This window comes from Zonotrichia albicollis, chromosome 1 (assembly GCF_047830755.1).
Source record: "Zonotrichia albicollis isolate bZonAlb1 chromosome 1, bZonAlb1.hap1, whole genome shotgun sequence".
Lineage (NCBI taxonomy): Eukaryota > Metazoa > Chordata > Aves > Passeriformes > Passerellidae > Zonotrichia > Zonotrichia albicollis.
The window spans coordinates 93,944,563-93,970,210 of NC_133819.1; the positions used below are offsets into that span (position 1 = coordinate 93,944,563).

General features: G+C 41.1%; 2 long non-coding RNA genes across 2 annotated transcripts in view; one reads left to right on the top strand and one right to left on the bottom strand.

The window, feature by feature from the left end:
• LOC113458714 (uncharacterized) overlaps positions 1-25,648 on the top strand; it is a 76,414-nt gene that overhangs the window by 14,038 nt on the left and 36,728 nt on the right. The window contains exons 2-3 of the long non-coding RNA XR_003379228.2: positions 10,274-10,483; positions 11,047-11,231. This is a non-coding gene — a long non-coding RNA (uncharacterized LOC113458714). The remainder of the gene's footprint in view (positions 1-10,273; positions 10,484-11,046; positions 11,232-25,648) is intronic.
• The window catches only part of LOC113458715 (uncharacterized), a 93,529-nt gene continuing 81,788 nt past the window's right edge, over positions 13,908-25,648 (bottom strand). The window contains exon 4 of the long non-coding RNA XR_012581658.1: positions 13,908-16,652. This is a non-coding gene — a long non-coding RNA (uncharacterized LOC113458715). The remainder of the gene's footprint in view (positions 16,653-25,648) is intronic.

Genomic DNA, 25,648 nt, shown 5'->3' on the forward strand with positions numbered 1-25,648 from the left:
TCAGGAAGTTGTTCCTCACGCTGATGGGAAACTTCTTGTGATTTGCTTATGGCTACTGCTTCTTATCCTGCTGAGGGGCACCGCTGAAGAGTCTGGCCCCAGGCTCTTGTCACCTGCCCAGGAGATATTTGCGTGCATTAGTGACAGCCCCTCTTCACTCTTCTCCAGACTAAACAGGTCCAGCTCCCGTAGGCTCTCCTCTTAAGAGAAACTCCAGATCCCTTTCCTTGGCGCAGGGAAAAACTCCGAAAAGCCTCTTTGCAACTTTGAGGAGCTGGGAGGGGACGGGACTGTCACCGAGAACAACTCCGGCTCCGGGGAACAGCGGGTCCCCAGCGCGGGATCTGCTCGGGGTCCCTTCCCCCAGGGGGCTCGCCGGCCTCGCGGGACAGCCCCGCTCCCGCCACGCTGGGCCACGGCGGTGGCAGGAAGGCGTTCGGGAGCTGCCGGGGGGCTGCTCGTCCCACGCAGGCGGCAGGAGGAGCGGCGGCTCCGGAGCGGCACCGCCAGAGCCGGGCGGGCGCAGCTCCGCTTCCCGGAAACCCGAGCACCGCCACTTTGACACTTTTTATTTTCCATGGGGGGGTTTCCCCGGGTCGGGGGGAGAGGGAGGAGGGGGAATCCCCTCGCGCCCGCCGCCTCCCCGCCCCCGTCACGCGCGGCTCCCCCCGCTCCTGGCCCTGTCACCTGACGGCGCCCACGCCCTCCCCCCACCAGCGCGTGCGGACGGCCAACAAACGGCCCTTTCCTTTCCTTGCTTTCCTTTTTTTTTTTTTTTAATTTTTTTCCCTTTCCCCTCTCCGCCTTCTCCCGACTATAAATAACTCCTGCGCGCCGTGCGTGTGTCACGTTCCCATTACGTGCGCCTTACGCTGACGCACGGGGGCGGTGCGCTCCGTGACGTCAGCGCGTATCCGGGCCAAGCTATAAATAACCTTCCGGCGGCCGGTGCCAGTGGCGGGCGCGCGCCGCCGCTGCTGCTCCCGGTGCAGCTTCCCGTGGGAGCCGCCGGTCCCGGCGGCCTCGCTCCCTCGGGGCGCTCTGGGCTGCGTGCGCACAGGCCCAGCCCGGGCAGGCAGGGCAGGTCACTGCTCCGTGAGGGCCGCAGTGCGCTCGGGCAGCAGGTGCTGCTGTCTCTGCCTCCGCCTCTCGCCCGGCGGCGCGACGGGCCCTGAGCGGTGGCAGTTCGCAGCCTGTTCGGAGTTCAACATCGTGAAATGTTCCATGGGTTGGAAAGGACCTTAAAAATCAACCAGCTCAAATCCCCACTGCCACGGGCAGGCACATCTCCCACGAGTCCAGGCCACTCACTGCCACGGCCAACCTGGCCATGAACGCGGCCGTGGATGGTGCATCCATGTCCATCCTGAGCAGCTTGCTTCAGTTTCTCACAACCTCACAGTAAACAATTCGTTTCATACATATAACTCAAAATTCCCTTTATTTCAGTTTGAACGCATTACTCCTTGTCCTATCACTACAGCTCCTGATAAAAAATCCTTCTCTGGCTTCCATGTAGGCCCACTTCAGGTACTGGAAGGTTGCAGTGAGGTCTCCACACAACCTTTTCTCTTCCAGGCTGAACAGCCACAATATTCTTAGCATGTCTTCACTGAGACAGAAATCATTATGTGCCCAAGTGCTGGCCCTGAGTTAGTAATTCAGCAGTCACTCTGCAGCCTGAATCCGTGTGCAGCCGAGATGGGAGTACATGGCAGGGGCAGTAACTTCGGTGCTGCTGTTCTCTCTAGTCTGAGATCCCAGGCATGGTTACAGGCAATCTTTGTGTATTTTACCTGGTTATTATAAGCATAGGCAATGTATTCCGAGCTATACGGTGGGTGTCTCAATAGGCTCAGCTGCAGCTGTCTCCCAAGAGGTAAACAGTGGTTGTTTTGGATCCCTTTTGGTCCAGGAGGGAAGGGAATGTTCTCAGAGCCTAGGCAAGTTCTTTAGCTGGTGGTCTGCTGTGTAGAAGTGGCTGTGATGGCTGGTCTCTGTGTGTCAGCAGTCTCTGTGTGTCAGCAGGCACTGGGCCCCTCGGGGCTAGGAGTGTATGTAGCAAGATAACTCATTTTGCAAGCAGCTGTGCTGGCTGAAGATGCAACTCTCCCCCAGCGATTTGCTGCCTTTCCTGTGCCAGAGTTACCGCCCCCACAGGTCTTGAGTTGATGTTGGATAAGCGAGCAGCTGGATGAACTGTACTAATACTGCCTGAGGCGCCCTAAGGAGGATTCCTGCGATCTCTTGCTGACAGCGGTTTGGACTCGTTTTCTAGGGCTGTCTGTGATGGCAGCACTGCATGGCAATAGCACCTATTGCAGTGATGCTCAAAAGGAGATGCCTCCTGTCACTTTAGGCATTGCTCAGCTTTCCTGTGAGTACATGGGGTATGTGGGGTTCGGGGTGAGTACACAAATCCTCAGGTCAGCCTGGCTGGTAACACCTCTGGGTCTGTCCACAGCAGGGCTGTATGCCAGGTAACCCCTTTGGGTGAGAGTGTAGGCACGGGCAGCCTGTTTGGCTTTCCTATCTGGCCGTCTCACTTGCATCCTAAGTGTGTAGGGCTAGGTTCAAAGGTAGGCCTGTCTGAAGAATCTAATGGAAAACAGTTCTGTAAAAGGAAATTCAATTCTAATGCTTAGTCTGTTGCTGAATAGTGTTAAAATTAAATCATTACCTAGTTTTGATTGTAAGGTTTCTGAGTACAGGAGCATCACAGTTGTCTCTCATACCCTTTACTGCTAGCACCAAGGTGTGTGTTTCTTCCAGAGAGTCTTTGCAAAGCAGCAACCAAGAAAATTTAAATGGCAGATTTACTTAATAGAGCTCTTCTAGTGCTTAGGGTCTCAGGAAATCCAGCCATTTTAATGGCTTTCTAGTGTGTGGTTTGTTGGCCCTCTTTGTGCTTCCTTTTGTAGGTTAACATCTAAAACTTGATATGTTTGCTTTAATTACAAAGTACTTGATGTTATGTTTTTCTTGACTTGTGCTTTTATATCAGTGGAGTTCAGAATAGCAATTTCTCTCACTTGTGGAATTAGCCACTTTGGTGATTTAGGGCTTCCACTGAGTTCTGTGCGTGTGGGGAGTTTTGTATGTGTTTTCTAGCTGTGATAGAGCAGACAAACTTATTTCTCTCTGCAGATAAAGTGAAAATTTTACAACTAGTAGTGTGTTGAATAGTGATACCTGTAATTCCTAATTGCTAGTCAACTTTCTAGGGCATACTTGACATAGTAATTCCTTGGACAATTGTGAACATTTTTAAATCTCACAGTTTTGGATGTATGCCCTCCTCTGAGGTACATGGTCTGTTAGAACAACATGCAGAGACTACGTCAGCCTTCTACCATCATCTTTGATGCTAAGCCAGCTTCAGTTCTCAAGCAAAATGGTTTAACTTCAGTAATCACATTCATGGAAAGAACCTCAGTGGTTCTGCAGCTACTTTATCTGTAAGGAGGAGAAGTTTCCTCCACTGAGATGGCTGCACAGGTGAGCTGAAACTAGGAACAGCTCAGTTATCTGTGATGGATTTCTTTTGGCATATTCCACCATTGCAATAGGAGAGATTGCCTGTGACATCATCAGTGGGATAGATGGTATCACTGCCATTACCTAGCCATGCCCAAGTTATGAATTCCAAGCCACTGGCAGCTGTCTAGAGGCAAGGGGAAAAGATGAAAAGATATAGTTATGAACAAGCTCTCAACCAACCTTTCTGAAAATGGTGGAGTCGAGTCTCAGCACTCTCTTTCCAGAAAGTGTTGGTTTAGGATCTATTTCCTGTGAAATTTCAGAGAGAACTTTGGTGAGAGCTGTCATACAGTGTACCACTGGTAGGTGAAAAGTGATCTTTAGATGTATTTGAGAAAAAAACACTCTTAGCAAGCTTCCATTAAACTCATCTTGAGCTTTTTGTTTGAGGTTCAAGTGTTTTACTGATGGGCAATTTAAGGGTTTTTGATAGCAAAAGCATATAGGGGTGCAGTAAACTCTCTTCCTGCAGAAAGTCTAGAGTTGAGATAGTTGAGAGTGGGCCAAGAAAAGCTAACTTTAACATCATGTCAGTTTTTGATGGTGGGTCCCAAGGTCTTGAATTAGGAGGAAGAAAAAAATGGGAAGTCAGAGGTGATCTTGGTGGGGCTCAGCCCAAAACAAAAAAATGTCAACTCTCTCGTTCATGTGCACAGACAAGAATTCTACCAGTGTAGTGGTTCATTTCAATAGAAGAGAAATTCAACCAGGACAAAGATAGAGCTTAGGGAAAAGCAAAGAAAGGTGAGTTTGACACAAAGTTATACTTTGTAGTGTAATAAAGCAAAATGCTCGTCTCCTTTATACCTGTCTACTCTGGCTTGGATGCTTCTTAATGCTCAGTGTTGGGAATAAAAAATCCCCTACAGTGATGCTGGCTGTGATCAGGCTAATCAGAAGAGTTTCTTTGGGTTTTTTCTTAATATCTATTCTTTCTAAAGGTTTGATCTCTAACTTCAGGTAGACTGCAATACTTGTCAGTGAAGTCACTCCAGTCTGTTTTACAGAATTCAATGTGGCAGATACATATTCTAAATACAAAAAAGAAAGGCATTCTATTCCTTCTGTGATACATGTCTAGGAGCAGATTTGCAAAGTTTTATTTTGAGCAAATTCTTGTTGATTTTTTTCCAGAAACATTTCATTTGTTGAAGTGAAGAAAATTAATTTAGACAAACACATTTGGATGGAATATAACAGCGTGCATGATTGTATTAAAATCCAGTTTGGTATCTCAATTACAAACAAGTGTGTCTTGGTACATTTCTTGGATATGATTGTAACAATGCTGTATGCAAGGGTTCCATGTTCTAAAAAATATTTAAGTGGCATTGTTTTCTTTCTTCTCTTGTTTTGCATTTAATGAGAAGCAAAAATGGGATAGAGTGGGAAGTCATAAGCAGACGAGCACAAGATAATGTGGTTTGTTAATGTCAGCCTTCAGCTTATGTCTGTGGTCACACGTAAAAATGCCTTCTCGGTTTCTGTGTTTTCTGTTCTTCTTTTCACTCTAATCTCTCTTCTGCCTTGTACCTCTAGAGTTCCCAGTCTCTGTTTTGGGTCTCCTTGCTTCCACAGTAGGCCAGTTCTGGACTTTCCTGCTTCACATATCCCTAATTGACTGATTTTTTTTCATTTATGTAGTAAAATTAAGAAGAGATTTCATGTTAACTTTCTAGGGTTTTAGTAACTTTTATTTACCTTTTTTTCCCAAGCCGGTCTCCTTGTGGGAGAAATGCTAATGAAACCTGCTAATGTCTAAAGCATGTGTGGCTTTTTCTTTAATACATTCAGCATTTTTCTAAACATTTTTTGACATTTGTATTTAATTATGCACTCTTCTACTGACTTTGTCGCTCAGAACTGACTTCAGTCATGAATCAAAACTAGTAAGGAGTTCTGCTCTGGGATCTGGTGTGTGAGGGAGACAGAGCTGCTTATGTATCATGGCCTTTTCTACTAGGGAGTAGATCTTCCCCAATTATTTGGTCTGCAACTTGCTTACTCTTCCATGGCAAAGCCAGGACTTTTGCACTGGCAAGAAGACTCAAGCCTGAGATGTGATATTCCTAAGGCTTTTAGAGCCAAGGAGCAGCAAGTAGTCACAGAGGACTGGTGACTGCTGTCCTTCTTCTGTTCCTCCAAGCTGATTTGGAGAAGGACTAATCCCCTCTATGTGAGGAGAGGCAGTGTGGTATTTTTTTGTGTGAAGGACACTGGTTGCTATCATGCTGGCCCTTTTAATTCTGTGTGTCAAAGTGATTTGATATTGTATGTATTCTTGGTAATTTATTTTCAGAAATATGCTTGGGTCAGTTTATTGCTTGCTGGGAATTAATTTGATACTTCAAAAGTGCATGATGCTCTTAATTAACTGCTTGCACTTTAGTTGCGGAAGAAGTTCTACAAAAATAATGGAAGGTAACCAATGCAGTCATCTGCAGGTTGTTCTAATTTCATTTGAATTACCTCAGTCAGTGGTGAGGGAAAAGCTAGAAAATGGGTGATTGAGGATATAAATTGTTGGTCTTGGCTGTGATCATTTGGACATTGGGCTGATTATTGGTGAACATGGTTGGGTAGGGGAAGGGTAGATGTACAAGAGAAATTATTTGAAAATCGTTGATAGAACTTGCTAGCAGTGATAAAGCAGGAAGAATGGAATGAAGGAAGTCTTGGAAATACTGGGCAAGATCTCTTAAAGGCTGTATGGACTGGAGTAGGTGCATTGGGAGACCCAGAAGAAAAATACGGGAATTGTCCCACTGAAGTTCTGCAACTCCAGTAAAGATTTTGGTTAAGAGCTTGTGTTTTGCAAAATTTTATAATTTAGACAAAACCTGATTGTTAACCACAACTTTGGAATGATGCTTGAATTGGCCTCGTAAAATCAGTTTGTGCATCTTGGTATAATAATTTTATAGATATAAAGAGTTGAGCTTCAATCTACATTTTCACATGAACACTTTCCTTTTTGAAAACTCTCCTAATTGTTTTTTAAAACTGAAGAAAGGAGTTAAATGCTAAGCTAAAGTAAGTTCTTGGCTAAACAGTGTGTGGGATTCAGCGGATTCACGGATGCATAATTGTACTGATAGGACAAATGGCTGTGTATGTCTTTACAAATGACTTGAGAACAAGGATCAGAAAGAATGGGTGTGGGGATAGATGAGGTAGGGGAGATATGTAGTAATAGGATTGGGAAGGCTGTACCTTCCTAGTACCTCAGCCAATGGGGAGAGGAGGAGGGCAGCGGGCAGCAGGAGTTTAGGATAAAAGGAGGCTGGGTCCTCCAACAACTCAAGAGATCCCACAGGGGTATGGCCCAGTGAACTCTCCCATTATTTGAATAAAGTTGGTTTCTGCAGGGCTCCTCTGTCTCCTTTGTGGACACAGGCCTTTGGCAGTGTGATTTTCCACACAGTAAGGATTTATTTATATTTAAGCAGTTTCCTGCATTCAGATTGTGCCTGTCTCTTGTATAAGTACTGAACCACTCCCTCCCCCATAATTTCACTATAACTTTAGAAGCTACAAATCCTTGTGCTCGGGTTGGCCACTGACTTTTAGTAGCCAGTCATATGGTATAGATTTGAAAAGCTGACGCAAAATGGAGCCATTCATCTCCTCCCTATTACAGGCTGCTGAAAGCATATTGCCCTGAAGTTCTCTCATTGCACTGTAGCCCCGCTGAGCACCGAGGCAAGTTCAAGGTTTTGGTTTTGGTCTTACACTTTACAATGCTTGGTGGCAGCAGCCCAGGCTGCCTGAGGGAGCACCTTCTGCAGTCACGGCCGCTCATGACAGCTGCATTCCTCTGGAACAATGGCATTGTTGGTGAAATGGGGAATGAATGGGAGAGACAAACTGCTTCTGCAGCTAGCCCACAACTGAGGGATTGATTCCTGGAACACATCAGAGCAACTATAAACCTCCCTGTCCTCGGAATTAAGTGAAAATTCACTTGCTTCAACCTCGCCTTTCCACAATGACCAGGGGAAAAAAAATCCCTAGGGCATAGATGAGGATGATTTCTGTTTCCGTTTTAAAAGCCCAAATAACAAAGTATATGAAAGTATAGGGTAAGAATAGGGTAAATTTTGTCCGCTCTCCTGTGCAGTTTTTGGTAGTCTACCTCATAACTCCTCACAACCCCTCACAACTTTCACTTGGCTGGCCAGCAGTAAAAGTGTTACTTAAGCTTGGGGTTTTTTGGGTGAGAAAAAATCCCAATCGAAGAGGAGACAATAGAAAGTCAACTCAGAAAAATGTTTCCAAAATTTTTTGTTTAATTTTTTCTGCTTCCCTCTTTCCTCTGCACATCTATTCTTAATATACTTCAAATTTACAGTTGTATTATATATTGTTGAAATGCAGGAGTCTAATTTATTAACTAATTTATTAACTCTCACTTTAATTGTCTTGGCTTTGCCATGGAAGAGTAAGCAAGTTGCAGACCAAATAAATGGGGAAGATCTACTCCCTAGTAGAAAAGGCCATCATACATAAAGGCATGCACAGATCTCATCATACACAAGCAGCTCAGTCTCCCTCGCATGCCAGATCCCAGAGTCTAATTTATTAATTCTCACTCTGTTTGCAGGAGTGTTGCAGTTGCTCTTGGGGCAAGAACCTCACTGATCTGTTTCAGCTTACATTTAAATTATAGATCAAATATCCACAAGAAAATACCTGCTACAATTTTTTCCAGAAAAGCATTGGACAATATTGATAGCCCATTTCACTGTTGTTAACCTTTTGCTTGATAGTTCAGTTTTGAGCCTGAGCCTAAAGAAACTCTGAATCAGTTCACAAATAGCTAACAAATGGCTCAGTCTTCAAAACCAGAAGTCCACCAAAGAACGGGTGTCATTAGAGGGTGACTAGAGCCCAAGTGTCAGGGGTGCCAGAGGAAGGTGGTGGGTGTCACGTTCAGAACAAGAGGAGGTGGTTCTTTGCACAGTGTGTGGCTAAGCTCTGACATTCTACACCCGATGACATGACAAACACTGCGAGTTTCTCTGGGGCCAGGGAGACAGCAGTGCGGAAAACCGAGCCAGAACTATAAACACAGCATGCAGACAGGAGTAGTCAGGAGTGGTAGGTGTTCCAGGGTTGTGTTCTGATGCCATTCTGTAAGCATCTTTGGTTTTAGTCAATACTGCACAGAGTGCTTAGGGGATCACTGATCTGGCACAATTTTTATGTTTAAAAACTTTTAAACATTAAAATTTCTTTTAAACATAAAATGAAGTATTTTAAACATCTTTTAAGAGGAGAGTGAGGGGACTGACTAAGCTTACAGAGACATCAAACCTAAAGCTGGCTGTAAAGCAGCTTTAGTGCAGAAAATCTTGCAGTTCTTGTACCACTGAGTGATAGAATGGCAGAGGAAATTCAGAACTGATAAATGTGAAATAATGCATGTGCACTAATTATATGTGTGCAGTGATGTGCTCTGTTTTGTCTATTAACACTCAGAAATTGTCCTGTCCTGTGAATAGTTATATGAAAATGTTAGCTCAATACTCAATAGGGGTCAAAAAGGCAAGCAGAACCATTTTAGGAAAAGATAGAAAAGCAAAAAGTTAAAAAAAAAGAAAAGTGGAAAAAAAGAGAAAATTCCATCAAACTGGGGTATGAATCCATGGAAATCTTCAACATTGCATGCATTTTCAGCCACTTTATAAAAAAGAAGGTAGAGTAGAATTAAAAAAAAAAAATCCAACCTCAGCAAAGAAACAAGAATCATGGAATACTTTTCATATAAGAACAGAAATGTTTTTTCCCTTAAATAATAGATTCCAGGGGAGAGGAGTTGATAGCTCTTTACAGAGAGATAAATATTGGATGGAGGTCACACATAAAACAATTTCTTTCCCTTTAATAAACCACAAATTAAATTTAAGTCTTCAGGATGAAAGCTTAAAAACGAGCAAGAGGAGGTACTTCTAAAGGGAAAAAACTCCACAAATGAAGGTGGTGATGTCACTTCTGGTTCAGTAAAACCCTGAACTGGCTCTGGCCAGGAATGGTACTATGCTTTCCCCAAAGGGAAGCTGTTGGCCCCTGTCAGGGGTGACAGAGTTGGTGGAATTGCAGCCTGTTATGGGGAACTCAGCCGTGACATCAGGAGAAGTTGCTGTGATGCTCCCCAGTGTGACCTGTAGTGGAGGAAGCATCTTGTGCACAGGATGTGGTGTGTGCCTGTAACAGTTGAGAAAAGGAATGTTTTGTTTCTGAATATAAGGAAATGGAAGTGAATCAAATTCCATGTGAAATCATACAGAAGACCATGGCCTGGTTTGTTACCTGCCACACTTTGGTTTGATGGGTGATTATAATATCAAAATTTTATAAGCTTTCTGTTGGCTGTGGAAGATGGTCACTGGGATGGTCCAAAGCCACATAGCCTAAGGTGCATCTTATTGTCAGTGTACCCATTTACATCCCTAAGCCTTTAAAATGCAAGACAGGAATGAAAAAGGTTTTTTTACTGACCTTCTGGGTATATTAACTTCATGGTCTCAGGGGAGAACCTAGCAACAAAGACAGTGTTGTGAATGCATGTGTGTATAGTGTGTTAGATGCATTTCCTGGACCATAGGCTAATAATAAAAAGAGAAAATGAAACTTATAAAGTTATTGTTTATTGTCTGCAAGATTTAATCACTCACACTGGAAGTAACTTTACTCTTACCAGTGTGTTCTTTTTCCTCTTTTTTTTTTTAAGAACACCGGTATGAAGCAAGTGAGATAATGCTGAAATATGTGTTTTCTAATGCCTACCTGCTCAGCACCTGTTAGAAAATACCAGGAAGCTGTCCCCATGGAAAATGTCTCCTGAATCAGACTGAAGGCAATAAGAGAGTCTGTGGTTAAAACTGCCTACAACCAAGTTCTGAGAATTGGTGTTGAGACTCCCATCTTCAAAAAAAGCACAGTAAGTAGATAATGAGGAGTTTAGTCCATATACAAATAACAAAGATTCTCCATGCAAGTACTTTTTATAATTAACAGACAATGCTAAGTGGTTTTTAAGTCATAAAATAATAGTAAAAGGTATCTGGTGTATGTGTACTGGTTTGAGTAATTTCTTTCTTCAAGTTACTGGATTGAATTTATTTTTTCCTTTAAACATAATGTCACACTTATCTCCTGTATGTAGGTCTTTGCTGAGGCCTGTCCATTTTTGTCAGACAACTGATTTTTGACTTTTCCATTGGAAGGCCCAGAAAAATGTGCAGTGGTAGAAGGAAGAGCAAATTTAAACCTGTGAGAGTTCTCTTGGTGATTTTGTGGTACTTGAGTCCACTAATGCTTTGAGGGTCTCTGGAATTTGAAATAACTTATTTTGATTCCTAATGCTTATAAAATAAATAAATGAGTCTTCCAAACCCCTTCTCTGCATGGACACTAACAGTTTATGCCAAGTACATTGCTGAATTTGCCAGTACCATGCTTGGCACGTTTTATTCATGCATTAACTAGAGATTTTCTTTCAAGTAACTTGCTGGCATATATGTGATTGGCTATGGAAGATGGTCCGGCCATGTGTGAGTCTTCACCCCACAGATGTACTCCTTCTGTCATGTGATTGTCTCTGATGGGCAATATGATTTGTCCTAAGACAAGATACCAGGAGGAACTCTCTGGATCATCTCATAAGGAATATATTCACTTTTAGACAGGTGAGTAAAACTGCTAAGATACGGTCACATGTGGAGATAAAATCATTAAGTAGCTCTATAGGTGCTTTGTTATTGTGTGTTCTGCAAAGCCAAAGACTGCAAACCTGTAGATTTCTAGCTCAACCTGCTTATATTGTTACCCCTTAGGCCTGCTTATATTCTACACCTCATAGACAATATTTAGATATTGTATTAGCAATAAATCTAATCACAATCATCCATGTAATCAGTGGTGTATTTCTGGTGCCTGACTGAGATAGTTCTCTTCTACTACTCTGTTACAATATATTCAATCAAATTTAGTTATTCTGGACCAAGAGAATCTGTTTAAGTTTTCCTTTCTGCAATACTAAGAAAGTTATGAACTAGTAAGAAAGCTTACCAGTTCAAATATTACTCCATGAATTCTTTATTGTTAAAACAAATTACCTATTCCTATTACAAATTACCTATTACCTATTTCCTTTTCCTTTCCCTTTCTCAGAATTTAGTCAATTACTAGACACCTTTACTGGTTTGGTCAGTAGATCAGACATACTGGTCTTTGGTTTGTTGGATCCTTCTTGAAGTCATTAAAGATCTTTCATGTCCAGTATCTGTCATTTCCATAGACTGAAACAGACTGAACTTATATGACACACACGATAGTTTACAATTTGGGGAAAAGTACTTCTACATCTTTGGTTTTGTCCTAACCTGTCACAATACACTATTCAGCTGACTCCAGATTTTGGCTGAGTGTTCAAACTCCACTGGCTTTATAAAGAGCTTCCAACAATGTAACTGCATTACATGTAATTAAAATAGGGTAAAACCCCCACAGCTTAAACCAACCAATAAATCCAAAAGGTAGGGAGGTCATGAGAAAAGACCCAGACTCCTTTTCCCAGAGTTCCTTCTGGTAGTCAGCTTGTTGAAGAAGGAATATGCTTAATAACCTCACAGCATTTTGAATTTCTCTGTAAAATGTTTTTTTTTAGTAAAAGTTGTCTTTGCTCATCAATTTTATGCAATTCTTCCACTGTTTTTTTTTTTTTTTAATCTGAATCACAAAGGACTATGAACTTGCTGTGTCCTTTCTACAGGGGCTGAGGATCAAAGCTGTGATGTACACTTGGATGTAGGCACTTAGCATCCATGTTTCTAACACTTTCTCTCTCTTTGGTCTGCTTGCTCCTTTGCTTTTTCCCTCCATTCTGGGTAGGAGCCAAGAGAACAGGAAGGTAGAGGAGGAGCGTGTTCAGCAGGATTGCTTTCTCTTCTAAACACGATCTCTGGAAAAGGGGCCTTCTGCTTCAGGACTTTCATGCCTGATTAGTGTGATGTTTGACTCTGCATTTGGAAAGTACCCATGTGGCTTTGTGGTTTCTGCAGGGAGCTTTTGTGTGCTGAAGACTTGCCCGGTGAAGTAGGCTCACCATGTGAAACTAAACTGGGCCAAATTGAGAAATTTTGCCAGCTAGGTGGAGCTCCCCCACTAAGTTTCTTCCTGTCTTGATTTGTACAACCTTAATCACTATTGCTGAATCTGAGAGTTCACTTAAAAGATGGCCAGTTTACACAGACTAAATGTGAGACAAGCTCTCTGTTTGCCACAGGTGGAGGTGTGTACACAGGAATCCAGGGATGTATGGATCTGCATTGTTGTTGAGCCTCTATCTCTCACTGGTGTTTTCATTCAGTGCAGTCCTGGAAGTGCTGATGACACTTTGAGTAGTTTTCTTTGTGGATAACAGAATTTTAAAAATACTTTTCAATTACCAAAATATAGTCTGTAGTTTGCTGTAAGATAAACTTACCACTTTGCTATAACAAACACGTCATAGCAAAACTTACTCTTCCCCCTACAATCAAAAAGGGATTCTGTAAACTAGGCATTTTTTGTTTCCATACTTGCTGGGTCTCTAGAGAGCACAAATCAGGAGATTTCTGTCTATGTGCGATGAGGATGAGACTTCCTATTGCAGCCTGAGATCTGAGGATCAGATGAAATTCACCACACATTTCTATTCTGTCTCCACAGTAAAAAAGATTGCAGAACATTTTAGGCATTGATCTACATTGAGCCACATAATTTTTCTGTTGGCCTTTAGTGGTGCTGAAGACGCTTAGTCTTCAGTAATTTTCAGTAAAGACAGGAAGTAAAGTTCAGTACATGGTTTTGCTGATAGTTCAGGAAGAAACGCAGAATCTAGACTGCTGTCTTATAGTGAATTTTTATTTTGGAAGAAGATAACTGCATTGTTGGGGCTGTGAGAAGAGCATAGTGTATATCCTTACCAGTGTTCAAAATAATGGATCTGATTTTGTTAAAAGCATGTGTGGGGTCAGTTACTGCTGTTCAGCTGTGGAGCAGTAATTGTTATATTCCAGTAATATGTTTGTTGTTTGCTGTGATATCCATATGGTGGAATAAAAAGTTATGGTTCTGGATTTGAAATATAATAAAATAGAGATGGTAAGAAACTAATTTCTTTTTCCACAGAGCTACTTTTCATAGTATGTTTGAAGTTTTAAGGACCCTGTTGAAGTATAATTAAGTAAAGCTTTTTGACGAAAAAATGAAATAGTGAACAAATAACTCTCTGTGCCTATAATCAAAGACATTTTATTGAAACCAAATTTCTCCAGCAGAAACTGATGTATATATGTTTCTACTCTAATATGACAGTAGACTGTAGCCTTATGTTTGATATGTATGAAGTATATTGAACCACTTGCAGTCATTGTTTCAATTCACCAAATAACCAATTAAAAGGAGAAAAACAGTATCATATAGCATTAAAACTGGCAAGTCCTTTTTTCTTTTTCCTGAGGGTATGCATACATTAGTGTAATGCTGAAATTACTTTAATTCCACCCGCATTGTGTAGGAAAAGTTTAAAGAGGTTGAAGAATCCCTTTAGTTCAAATGAAAGCAGTCTCTGAGATACCTGCTGACTCATTTCTGAAAAACAGTGCTCTGGGGAGTAGCAACCTTCTATTAGTTAATGTCTCATGTTTTAATCAGTAATGGTGGCACATTAACACATTTTGGGTATAAGATGAAACACCAGAAGGAGAAGGCAGGAATTTGGAGAAAATTTCAGTAAGTCATTTTCACATGCCTGATTTGGAATGGTAACTACATTTATGAAGTTGTGGAAAGAAGGATATTTAAATGCAATGCTAATTTAGTTTTATAAATACAGAATTATTATGAAACCAAAACCTATTTTTACATATTTGTCATTCCATAACATTGGAAAAGCTGTTGACCCTAAAGCATATGCAGTTGTTGAAACTTAGCAGCCTGTGGATTTATTCACAATTACAATTCCAATAACTTATTAACTGAAGATTTTTTAACATAGCGTGTAGAATGATCTCATGTGTTCTGTGCATTGAGCTTTATGTGTCTTCTCATCACAATGTAGACCTAAGCTATGCAATGATGACTTTTTCTTGTGGCCATGAGCATGTTTACATTTTGGAGAAAGATGAGGGTTTGGGGCCTTGGTTTCAAGGAACTGATTCAATCTTCTCTGCAACCTAACTGCAGTCTTTCATCTGATGATTTTGAGCTGAAGGGTGACCTGATGTTCATTGGGTACCATTGACTGTTGGTTCAAGGCAAACATTCAAAGCATTTTCTGCATCAGTGACTAAGGATTTATGTCAGTACCATAAGTTTGGGTTAGAACAGTTAATTTAACAACAGGATTATTACTTAAAATAAAAAAAAAAACAAACAAATTTGACTACTTATGCAGAGCTGTGCAGAAAGATCTTCATGCTCTGGACAAAGTCACCAGAATATGCTAATACAAGTGTTCTACTTTTCATGGAATCAAGGAATTACAGAACTACAGGACAATATGAGTTAGAAGGAACTTTTAAAGACCATCTAGTCCAACCCCCTGTCCCACGGGCAGGTATATCCTTCACGAGATCAGGTTGCTTAAAGCCCTGTCCTATCATAGCATGGGTCCCCGCTGGGCAATAATTAGCATTAACTCCATGATTCCAGAAGGCTGATCAATTGCTTCATTTTACTATACTATATTATACTTCTAAGAAACTCATTGCCCATGCAGACAGTCCAATACAGCTTTGACCAGATGGGTCAATTGAATCCAAACACCATCACCAATGTCCAATTAAGAAATCACCCTTTGGTAAACAAATCTCCACAACACATTCCACATGTGCACAACAACAGGTGCAGCAAGTGAAGATAAGAATAATTTATCATTCTTTTCTCTGATCTTCTCACAGCCTTCTGCCAGGACAATGCCTGGGAGAGTTGTGCCTGCTGCTCTCTGTGAAGAGAGCTGCGGCCACACCGTCCCTTCTGACTTTGAACACTTCCAGGGATGGGACATCCGCAGCTTCTCTGGGCAACCCATCCCAGGGCCTCACCACCCTCATCATCAAGATACTTCTTCATTACTTGCAGTCGAAATTTACCTTGTTTCAGTCACTTGCTTTGTTACTACAGGACTTGGTTAAAAGTATCTCTTTTAACTCAAAGTATAAGCCCTTGAAGTGTCGTGTTTCACTATACTCTAAAGCACGCTCAAAAGCTCTCAGTAAGATTGGCTGTCGATAGCAATGAGTGCCATGATATTACATGCCATGGGGAAGAGTCGTTAGTTTAAAAACACAATGGCAAAGATGTATCAGAGCAACTTATAAAGAAAAGTTTCTCTTAGTGAACTTCTCCGCTTCTGGAGCTGGCACTTCAGTGTTAGTGATTTTCTATTTCTCTAGACTCACAGCCGAGAATTTAAATGACATAAGCTGCTAACGTTTCAAACCAAACAACAAGGCTGTACATTTGACTGGAGAAGTTTGACTATATATTTTTTGAAAACCTTGAAAACTGAAGATGATGGAAATTTTGCCTTTAGGTAAAGGCATCACTGATGTAACGGAATGATTTCTTACCTGTTGGCACAATGACATCACTTTCCTCCTGGGCTGCCATAATCAAATTGCAGAATAATGGAATAGTCAAGCTTTCATTGGCACCCTCTTATATTTCAGACCATTACCTGAGGACATGAGGGTGTGTTTCAGTCCTTCTAAGATGGAACCACTGTTGGAGTCAGAAGCCAGATTTCCATGAGTGATGCAAACAGTGATTTATGTGTATATGTGTATTTATGGCAGGGGTTATTACCTATCCTTGAGGAAGTATGAAGGCATGAGGTTATCAGTCCCTATCTTCAGACCTTAAAGGTTCACCATGGAGAGGAAGCCTTGAAGGCTGAACGGGGCTAAATGCTGGATCCCAGCAGGCATTGTTTTCTTCTGAGGCACAGTCACTCCACAACCAGCTGCTGACTTCATAAATACCTGGATTTGCTGGAGATGTTAAAAGAGCATCTCTTCATTCATTACCCATCTTGCTACTGAAGAGAATCACCCTGGTAAATCCTGTAATGGAAATAAACATGCTTATGTTATCCACTACAGGCCCATCTAGAAGGTCTGATTAAAACAGCTCATAACCTGCAGACTGGAGTGATATGAGTGAGGTAGAGCTCTTTTGATAGTGAGGCTCTGCAAATGGTAACGTGCACCTGATGGGCTATGAGGAGCAACCAGGAGGGGTGGCAATTTCATTCTACACAGCTAGATCTGAAAGAGGATGCATGCATGCAGAAGAGCTTGTTCTTACTCAGAGTGCTACAGCTTCAATTTATGTTGGTATGGGAGAATGAATACAATTTCCCCTTCTCCAAACACAATTATTACTAGTACAATGTTGTGTTTTAGCTATAAGCTGTGCCAGTGTAATGCCAGATTGGTATCTCCGTTCCTCCTAACAGTTTTGCATAAGACATCACACCCTTTACTGAAATCTTCAGGTGTCTACAAAAACAACAAAAAGAGTTATATAGTTGAGTATTTTTGTGTTTTATCAGTAATGTTGCTCTGGATAGGTAAATAATTTAAAATGTTAAGTCAGAGGGATTTTTAAATAGTCTAGAGTGCTCATAATAAATCTATTAGAATAAATAGGACAGGTATTTGTTTTTACTTGTTGAGTACAAATATTTAAAAGGGATATTAATCATTGGTTGACTGTGGTTGGTTTTGTTTTGCAATTTGTAAAGAGAGACTCAGAGACGGAAGTGAGAAGTATTTTACAACTTGAATTAGTTGTAACCTCTGACAGACTTGTTGCAACATCTGTGGCAGGAGCCTGTGGGGAACACGAATGTTCTGAAAAGGAAAGCTTCATACTATGTAAAGACAATTGTATATTTACTTGTTTAGCATCAGCAAATGGAGTTGCCTTGGCACTTCAAGGCTCTTGACTAGGAGAATGGTGTACTTCAGAATGAATGTAGTTTGCAGACTATTTTTCTTACTTTGTGTACTGTTGGATTCAGTAATACTTATATATTTTTTTCTTTTCAAAATACAGGGCAAAACCATCATGAAATATGCCTAAATATATATATTGCATAACACATGCTGAAAAGATTATACCTCATTTGGAAAAGAAAGGGATTTCAAAATAATTTTAATATAAAGAGACTATTTTGAATCACAACATCTTGCTTCAAAGGCAAATGTATTAGTACAATGAAAACTGTGCATGTCTTTGTGTCACATATTTAAATTAAATCCACAGCCATAAATGAAAGGCTATTAAGGTAGCAAACAACAAAACAAAGAAGAAACTGTACTTTAAGATTTGTAAGGTAAGGAAAAAGTACAAATACTATGATGATGGATTAGTGGATAGGGTTTGTAGTATCATGCCCTCTACAAGTTGAAGGGGATTTTGAAACAATGAGGAGCTTTTGATTGTAGTTTTGGTTTGTGATAATGGGTCTGGTAAGTGAAGATAAAGACACACATGGGATATATTGATGATATTGACCATGCTCTGCTTGCTTGCAGCTGGAGATTGTCCTGCACCTTTGGTTACAGCTATCATCCTCCAGATAAAAAAAATTATGTACACATTTCTCCCCAGTTTTTACAACACAGATGCAACTTCTGCTTCTCTGCTCTCTACTGTTTTCTACACTGATGAACACTTCTAATGTGACTAACATCTCCAAAACAGTTTGAATATGGACTCCCTGTGCTGTGCTAGGGAAAGAGGCTGTTTCAAAGGGTGTTCAGGACCTCCAATGGAGTAGTTTTCAACAGTGACATTCTTTGAAGTTATTGACAATTCACAGAATATAGGGCAAGTACTTCACATTGTTCTTGCTTCTTGATGACAGTTTTCCTGTCTGTCTGCAAAGAAATGTCCTGGCAAGTACAGGAAAAGGCAGAAAGGTGAATATAGTAGTGCCAAGCACAGGAAAAGGATAGAAAACTCTAGCTGTTAAGAAAAGCTAAAACTTTTTGATGTTTCAAACCCCATTCAATGATTTATCTTCTCAATACATGATCTGTCCCTTGTTTTCCTAGTTTGTTAAGTGTCACTGGCAAAATTTCTAATGAGTGAGGAACTGTAGTAGATAGCAAGTCTAATCTTGGGTATGGTGGTAATTCTCAGAGAAATAGCAAAACAAATTCTAATACTAACTTGAGGAGCAGCTTTGCTTTGTTCTGCTTCTTAACAGGATATACTTGGAGGTATGGTCAAGGTCAGATTCAAGTGTTGTATTGACCAAGAAGACATTAGAGGGTGGTATGTTCTCCATCTGCACATCCAGGAGAGGATTTTAGAAAGTTACTTTTTTTAGAGATGTTAATGACATGTATTATGCAATTTGTAAAACCATGAGACAGGCATCAGACTTACATCTAAATTTGATGGTAACTGTTGCATGAAAATGATAACCTGTGGTATCTCCATCTCAAAAAATACCCAACATGAACATCAAAGATCCTATATATCCTGTCAGACAACTCACATGGCATTTGTAATTCCATAATCCCACTTTTTCTTTTGATGAGTGAATCAACTACATAAAGATTCCCCCTATTGGTTGCAGTACAGAAATGGGTAGAAAATACAGCATCACGTGGTAGGAAGAAGTATAACCTTTATGGGAGTAGTTTTTGGGCTTGTCCATAAGTGAAGGCTGGGTTGAGAGCAGAGGTCAGAGTAATACCAACTGTGAGGTGTACCCTCATGCCTGAGCACCATCTGCTGAATGACACTGCTCTTCTATGACCTACCTGTGTCACAATTACTGGCTTATCCAAATTTGTAGAAACACTTCTCCTATCCTAAAACCACAATGAATGTGTCTTGGAAAGGCATTTTTTCTCTTTTGGTGCTTGGAAGGAATAGCCGTGATTAAGAGCAGTTTCTTAGGTAATGATGCAGGCATTGCGGAAACCACAGTGTGGTTTGAAGCACAGAACATCCTGGTCACTCCTTCCATGAGGGAGCAGCCTGGTAAGAAAGGGGAGGACATCTATGGCAACATTGTTTGGTGTGAGCTCCTCTTGGTTAAAGGACAGTCACATAGTCCGGCATGCTGCATAGTCAGCAGCAGGGAACACCACCACTTTAATTTCAAGTGCTCTCTTGTAAATGACAGGAGACTTGTAGGTGTCAAAAATCCATCATTATCTTTCTTAACCACAGAAATGTTACGCAAGATGAAATCAGGCAATCTAGTGGCAATAAAACTAAGTAGGGAAAATGTTGGGCAATACCTGTTGACATCATTATTTCTAGACAGCCTGTATGTGACTGCCTTCAACAGAAGTATGTAAACTTCACTGAGCTGTGGTGTGCTGCCAAGGCTAAGGTTAGTCATGCTGGAGCCCTACAAGAGGTCTCTTGAAGGAAGCCCACTTTGGTGACTTTTGATACCCAAGAGAACTGAAAAGGCGGAGTTTTTCTCTAGGCAGGGTCACCCACATCTGCAGGGTGGTCATCAAGGTGAGCATTGGTGTGGCTCTGGAACCTGCTGCTCCTCAGAAGAGCCAGAGCCTTGATGGAGGAGGGGAATCCTGGTAATGGTGTGCACATGCTGGAGCTTTAAATCTGTAGAGGTCTAGCAGGCAGAAGGGGTCTGAGAAAACTGCCAGGAGTAGAAGGGCGAGGGGAAATGTGGTTTAGGTTGGTAGTTGCCAAGGTTTCTGATGGATGGATACTTGGCCTCATTCTCTGGTACCACCACTGGGCTGTCTCATCAAACCTTTAAAAGAGACACTATTGAAAACAGTGTTTTCATAGAATCTGCTGGCCAGCCTTAGAGCATTTAGCCTGGCCTGCTGCACCATACTTTGGGAATGCCTTCTGAAGGGGAATTCTAGTCTACTTATTGTAATAAAGTTCCTAATTCATTGTCAGAAGACTGAAACTCTTTTGGGGATTCTGCCCTATTGTCATTTGACATGGTGGCTGTTGGGGATTGTGGATGGTTTAGAGGCTTATGGGGGGTATTGGCCTATCACAGATTCCCTGGAAGCTGCTGTGTGCCATGGGGGGCCTTGGAGTCTATTCTGTCTTGCAGAAGGAGCATGCTCTACCACCCCCAAGGAACAATAACTTTCAGACAAAGAACATTTTTTCCAGATCTCTTTTGCAAACATGGAGCTGAGTGTGGAACCCTTTCTGAGCTGAGAGGTATTGAAGAATTTTGTGCATCTGCTCAACTGTGAAGCCATGAAGGATGAATATTGGACAGAAGCTTCTTTAGAGGGTGATGTCTTGGGACTAAGTGAAGATGATTCTAGTTACTCTAAAATCAGAAAAAGAGCTCCTGAACCCTAGACAGAAGGTTTTCTGTCCTTGTTATTGAAAACAGATCCACTGAATTACAGACTACATGCCAAAGCACCTTGAAAAGCAAGGTGCTTTGGCATGTAGTCCGTAATTTTTCCATTTTTGAAAAGCAAAATGGAGTGCTCTGAAGCCATAGGAGGAATTTTAATTCCTGAGTAAATAAGCTACTTTTGATGGAGTTCCAGGATAGCTAGTGCATCACTGAGATAAATTGTGGATCCAGACCAGGTGTGGAATGTGTAGTACAACAACACAGATATGTCTGCTCAAGCAGGATCTTTTTAAGGGATGAGACGGAATGACCAGGCACACCAGCTCACTACTACCAGAAGATGAGATCCTCTATCCTTCTCTCCCTCTCTTTTTCCATCATATACTTAGTGCTTCCTCTGACACTTGTATTTCTCCAGGAGCTTATTTAATACACTGAAATGAAAGACCCATTTCTGTCGTCTATATTGTGGGCAGTCTTCTGAAATTTCAGCCGCAAAATGGGACAGTGGACTATGGTGGCCTTCTGAAGGGGCCAAGAAAGAGAGTGGCACAGAAAGTGAAAAGGAGGAAAAGAAAAAAAAAAAAAAAAGGACAGACTTCATATTTTCAGCTGCAAGGAGATATTTATTGGCTTTATCTACCCATTGAACTTATGCTGTGGCTTTATGCCACTTAAAACAAATTTTCCAATTAAAATTGAAGTTTTCATTTCTAAAAATTGCAAATGCCATTTTTCCATTCTTTTCACTTGCATGAGGAACTGATAGATAAACTGCATTTTTAGCTCTTCACATGCCTGAATTTTTCTGAACTTGCTGAATTCCATGACCTAGATGTTGGTCTTCTCTTGTTTCATGAGATATGTTCCATGTCTTCTGTAGGTTTTTCTTCACATGAATCACTTAGCACTAATAAAATCTTCAGCTAAGGGAAAAATAGATAAGCCAAACAGCAACAAAACACTGAATGTCAAGCATATGGAACTGCAATTTAAAATGTGGAGTAAGCTTCACTGCTTTACCTAGTCCTTTGTTCCTGTGGACATTCAGATTACAGCAAGAAGAGCTGGGGCATAAATACAATGGTCTTCAGAAGCAATGACTAATAGGGAAAGGCAGGTCAAATATCAACCAACATTTTTAGCCTGAGACTCATGAGGTTTATACACTAACAGCTAAATATAGGATCATTCTCCTAAGTTCAGACAAAATAATTAAGGACAGAGAGAATTTTATGTGGTTCAGGGCCCACTAGGAAGAGCAAAGTCAAGTAATATATTTTCATAAGTCTGAATTCTTGTTTTCTGTGAACACACTGACAAACTGACAACTTGAATGACTGACAACTTCAACACTCAGTTGGCCAGAGCAAACCTGTTCCTTTCACTGATGACTGTAGAGTTTTCTTTACCGAAGACCTTTCTCTCTGTAACAGAACCTTGGGAAAAACTAGATTTTACATTTGGGAGTATTCAACTACACTAGGTACTTTGTTCTTTTAAAAATTGTGTTAGTTGAATAAAAATAAAAAGCAGAAACAGACCTTTTTTTTTTTGGGAGGATCAGCAGTAGAAGTATAAGCATAAGCATTAGTGGTTCAAGGATCCTACATTTAGACTTTAGCTTGTCTGTCAGGGAGTGTTTCTGTTTATCATGACATTAAGTAAAAAATGAGATATTTATAAAAAGGTGCTCAGAATAACATATCTTTGCAGCCAGCTCACACCTTTGGGCACGCACCTGCACCTTGGCCTTAGGTAGTGTTTTGCATACAACTTTGATGCAGGTATTTCAGGGTTCCTTTTGCCCCTGCTCCCCAACTCAAAACTGTGCTTGCACTTTGGATGGGACTAGACTCTGGAGTTTTTGTCTTTAAATGGTTACTAATAATTACCAGTGGACACTGCAGCAGCTGTCAGCAAGAAGGGATCAGGAGCAGGCAGCCCCACTGGAGGGAAGGGGCTAGAATTCTTGGATGTGGGGGCAGTGAATGTGTGCCCTGCAGAGTCAGAGACCCTCATATCAGGAACAAGGGAACAAACATGGGGTAACACAGAACACTAACTGAAAATGAAGAATGGGAAAAGCAGGTATAAGGTGCACATGGAATATCAGGAGCATGTGAGAAAGGAAGAATGTGAGTGTGATATGTTACAGCAATTCTGCTGCTTTAGTCTGTTGGTGTGGTGTGACTGTATGAATGGGATCCACATTTCTGCCGTTCCTTACACATTCTTGTCACATTGGCTGGTTTGCAGGCATATATCAGAGAGTTCATTTAAATTTTTTATTTATATCTGAAATCTGCTCTAGAGGAACTTGTAGGTCCTTTGCCATGGATGTTTTTATTCTTTGTCTTTGTAAAAGCAAAGATCAACCCACAAACTTACATATTTCTTTACTAATTTAGTATTGAGATGTTTATTACATCTCTCTTGCCTGGGGAAAATCCCATTTGTCTCAAGCACACAGTAGTTTCTCTGTTTCCTGTGAAAAGCTGTTCTTCTCAGTAGGCTGTGCCTCAAAGATACTTGCTCTAAAAGGCAGGCTCAACAAAAGCCACGCAGTTTGCTCCATCCTATCTGCTTTAAGCAATCGTGCAGCAAGAGCTTCTGCTAATACAAACAAACAGTGCATTCTAAAACCTGTGTATCTTTGAAAAGGTGTTGATAGCCAAGTGTAAATGAGAAGAAATCAAGTTGACAATATTTTTTAACTTACTTTTAAAGCTTACTTTAAACTTAAACTTGGAGTAAGTAGAAGGGTTGGAAGGAGTGGGGGGAAGGAAAAAGATCTCTTGCTCTTCCTTTCCTTCCTTCTCCCTTTCCAGTTTGTTTACTCTGTCCATGTGCCAGCACAATGTGGGTATTCAGTTTCACTCTTTTCGTAAGAGTTTTATACAGACATGCACTGAGTTCTTTTCATTTCTATGATTATGGAATATGGGGGATGTGAAACCTGTTAAAAAAAGTAGAGGTTCTACAAAGCCGCAGAAAATATCCCATGAGATTTAAGGACAGGTGTGGGATTTGCCCTGTTTCATGGTTAGATTTCACTGTGGCTTTGAAGAGATGGTTGCCACAGATTGTATGTTTATGGACTGCTCTAAGGGTGACCCCAGGGCTTTTGGCTGCTATTATGAGCAAAACGTTACAACTTGTATCTGCAGCAGCATCCTCCCCCTTCTTGTCATGTGTGCTGGGTAATATATGACAGGGGAACAGTGTAATGGTTCTCTAGATATCCGATCAATCACAGGAAATATCTGGCACACAGTCTTGCTAATCTTTAATATGAGTTTGGTTGCATGGGAGAATTTTCTTGCTTCTTCTCTCCATGGTTATAATCTACCTTGATTTTTTTTCACTCTAGATAGTATCTGATAAAAGATTAAGGACACGATAAGTAGCTGTTTCATATGAAATTTAAGAGGCCATTAACATTCCACTGAATTGTAAAATTGTCAAGCTAAAACCAGCTCTCCTGGCGTTCTGCACAGATGCAATAGCAAATCACTGAGTCACAGGAAATGATTCAGTCAACATTTCTAAACTTTCAATGTGTGTTTTATGGAAGAAACTTGATGTAAATGTTTAGACAGTTATGGTTTTGGAGATAAATATTGCAGTTTTATGTAGTTTGGGTTTTGACGTACCAGAATTGTGGTGCACAGTTGTCAATTTACTGAACATCTAAAGCTGTTCCATCATTGTATTTGATTCCAGTGTGGGATGTATTTTCTGTGGCTAATGAAACATGGTGTTACATTTGGGCATAACAGATTACACATCAGAATATCAGAGAAAAATTATCTTTAAATGACCCAGGATTCCCTCTGCACTGCTGGAAGAGAACTTGCCTGGGCTGCCACACTGTTTTCCTTAATTGTTTGTCTCCTTATCCTGCAAATACAGTGCTTCAGTGATATGACGTCTCATGGCAGGTTATCCTCTGCCCTAAACAATCTCACTGGTTTAGAAGGTTAAGTTCAAATATTCCTTTGCTTCTCATTTTTATTTCATTAATTAAAATAGGCAGAGTGCTGTTAAGTCAAAATTCACCATTCTTATGTTAGTTGCTTGTAGTTAAAGTGTTTCTTGCATTTTTAAAATAATTTTTCCAGTAGAATTAAAAAAATTGTTTTGCTTGATAAGTAAATGGACCTGCAGTGTGCTTCAAAGGCATTAAATCAGTGTTATGGTTCCTGTACAAATCTCTTATCCTTAGGTATACTTCTGTGAAGAAGGCTTGCTACCAGCGGCATGATAGACAGATTCTGCCTTCAACCATATAATTTCGATGTGCTTAACTTGTCTGTAGAGGAAAATAATCCCAGGAGACAGCTTCTGCAGGTGAGCAAGTTCTGCTCGTGTGAGGAAATCAGTGTTTGAATCTGAGACAGTGGAAGAACGGGTGTTGAATGTTTCTGGCTGTAACAAGTGAGGACAGACATGACAAGACTGGTTCTTTATGGTCCTAGATTCTCTCCTAGAGGTAGGCTACTCTGGAAAGAAGGGAAAAGAGACCCCTCTGAATGACCAGGATGAATCAGCCACCCTATGCACCATAGGGCACCAGAGGGTGACCAAAGAGTTTAGTTTTGTCTGGGCTGGGCTGTACCAGCTGTGGGTGCCCAGGTGCTGGCAGAGGATGATGCAGGGATCTCTGTGGCAAGCAGCCAGGGCTGCCCTTTGCTGTCCACAGCCCATTCCAGACAAATC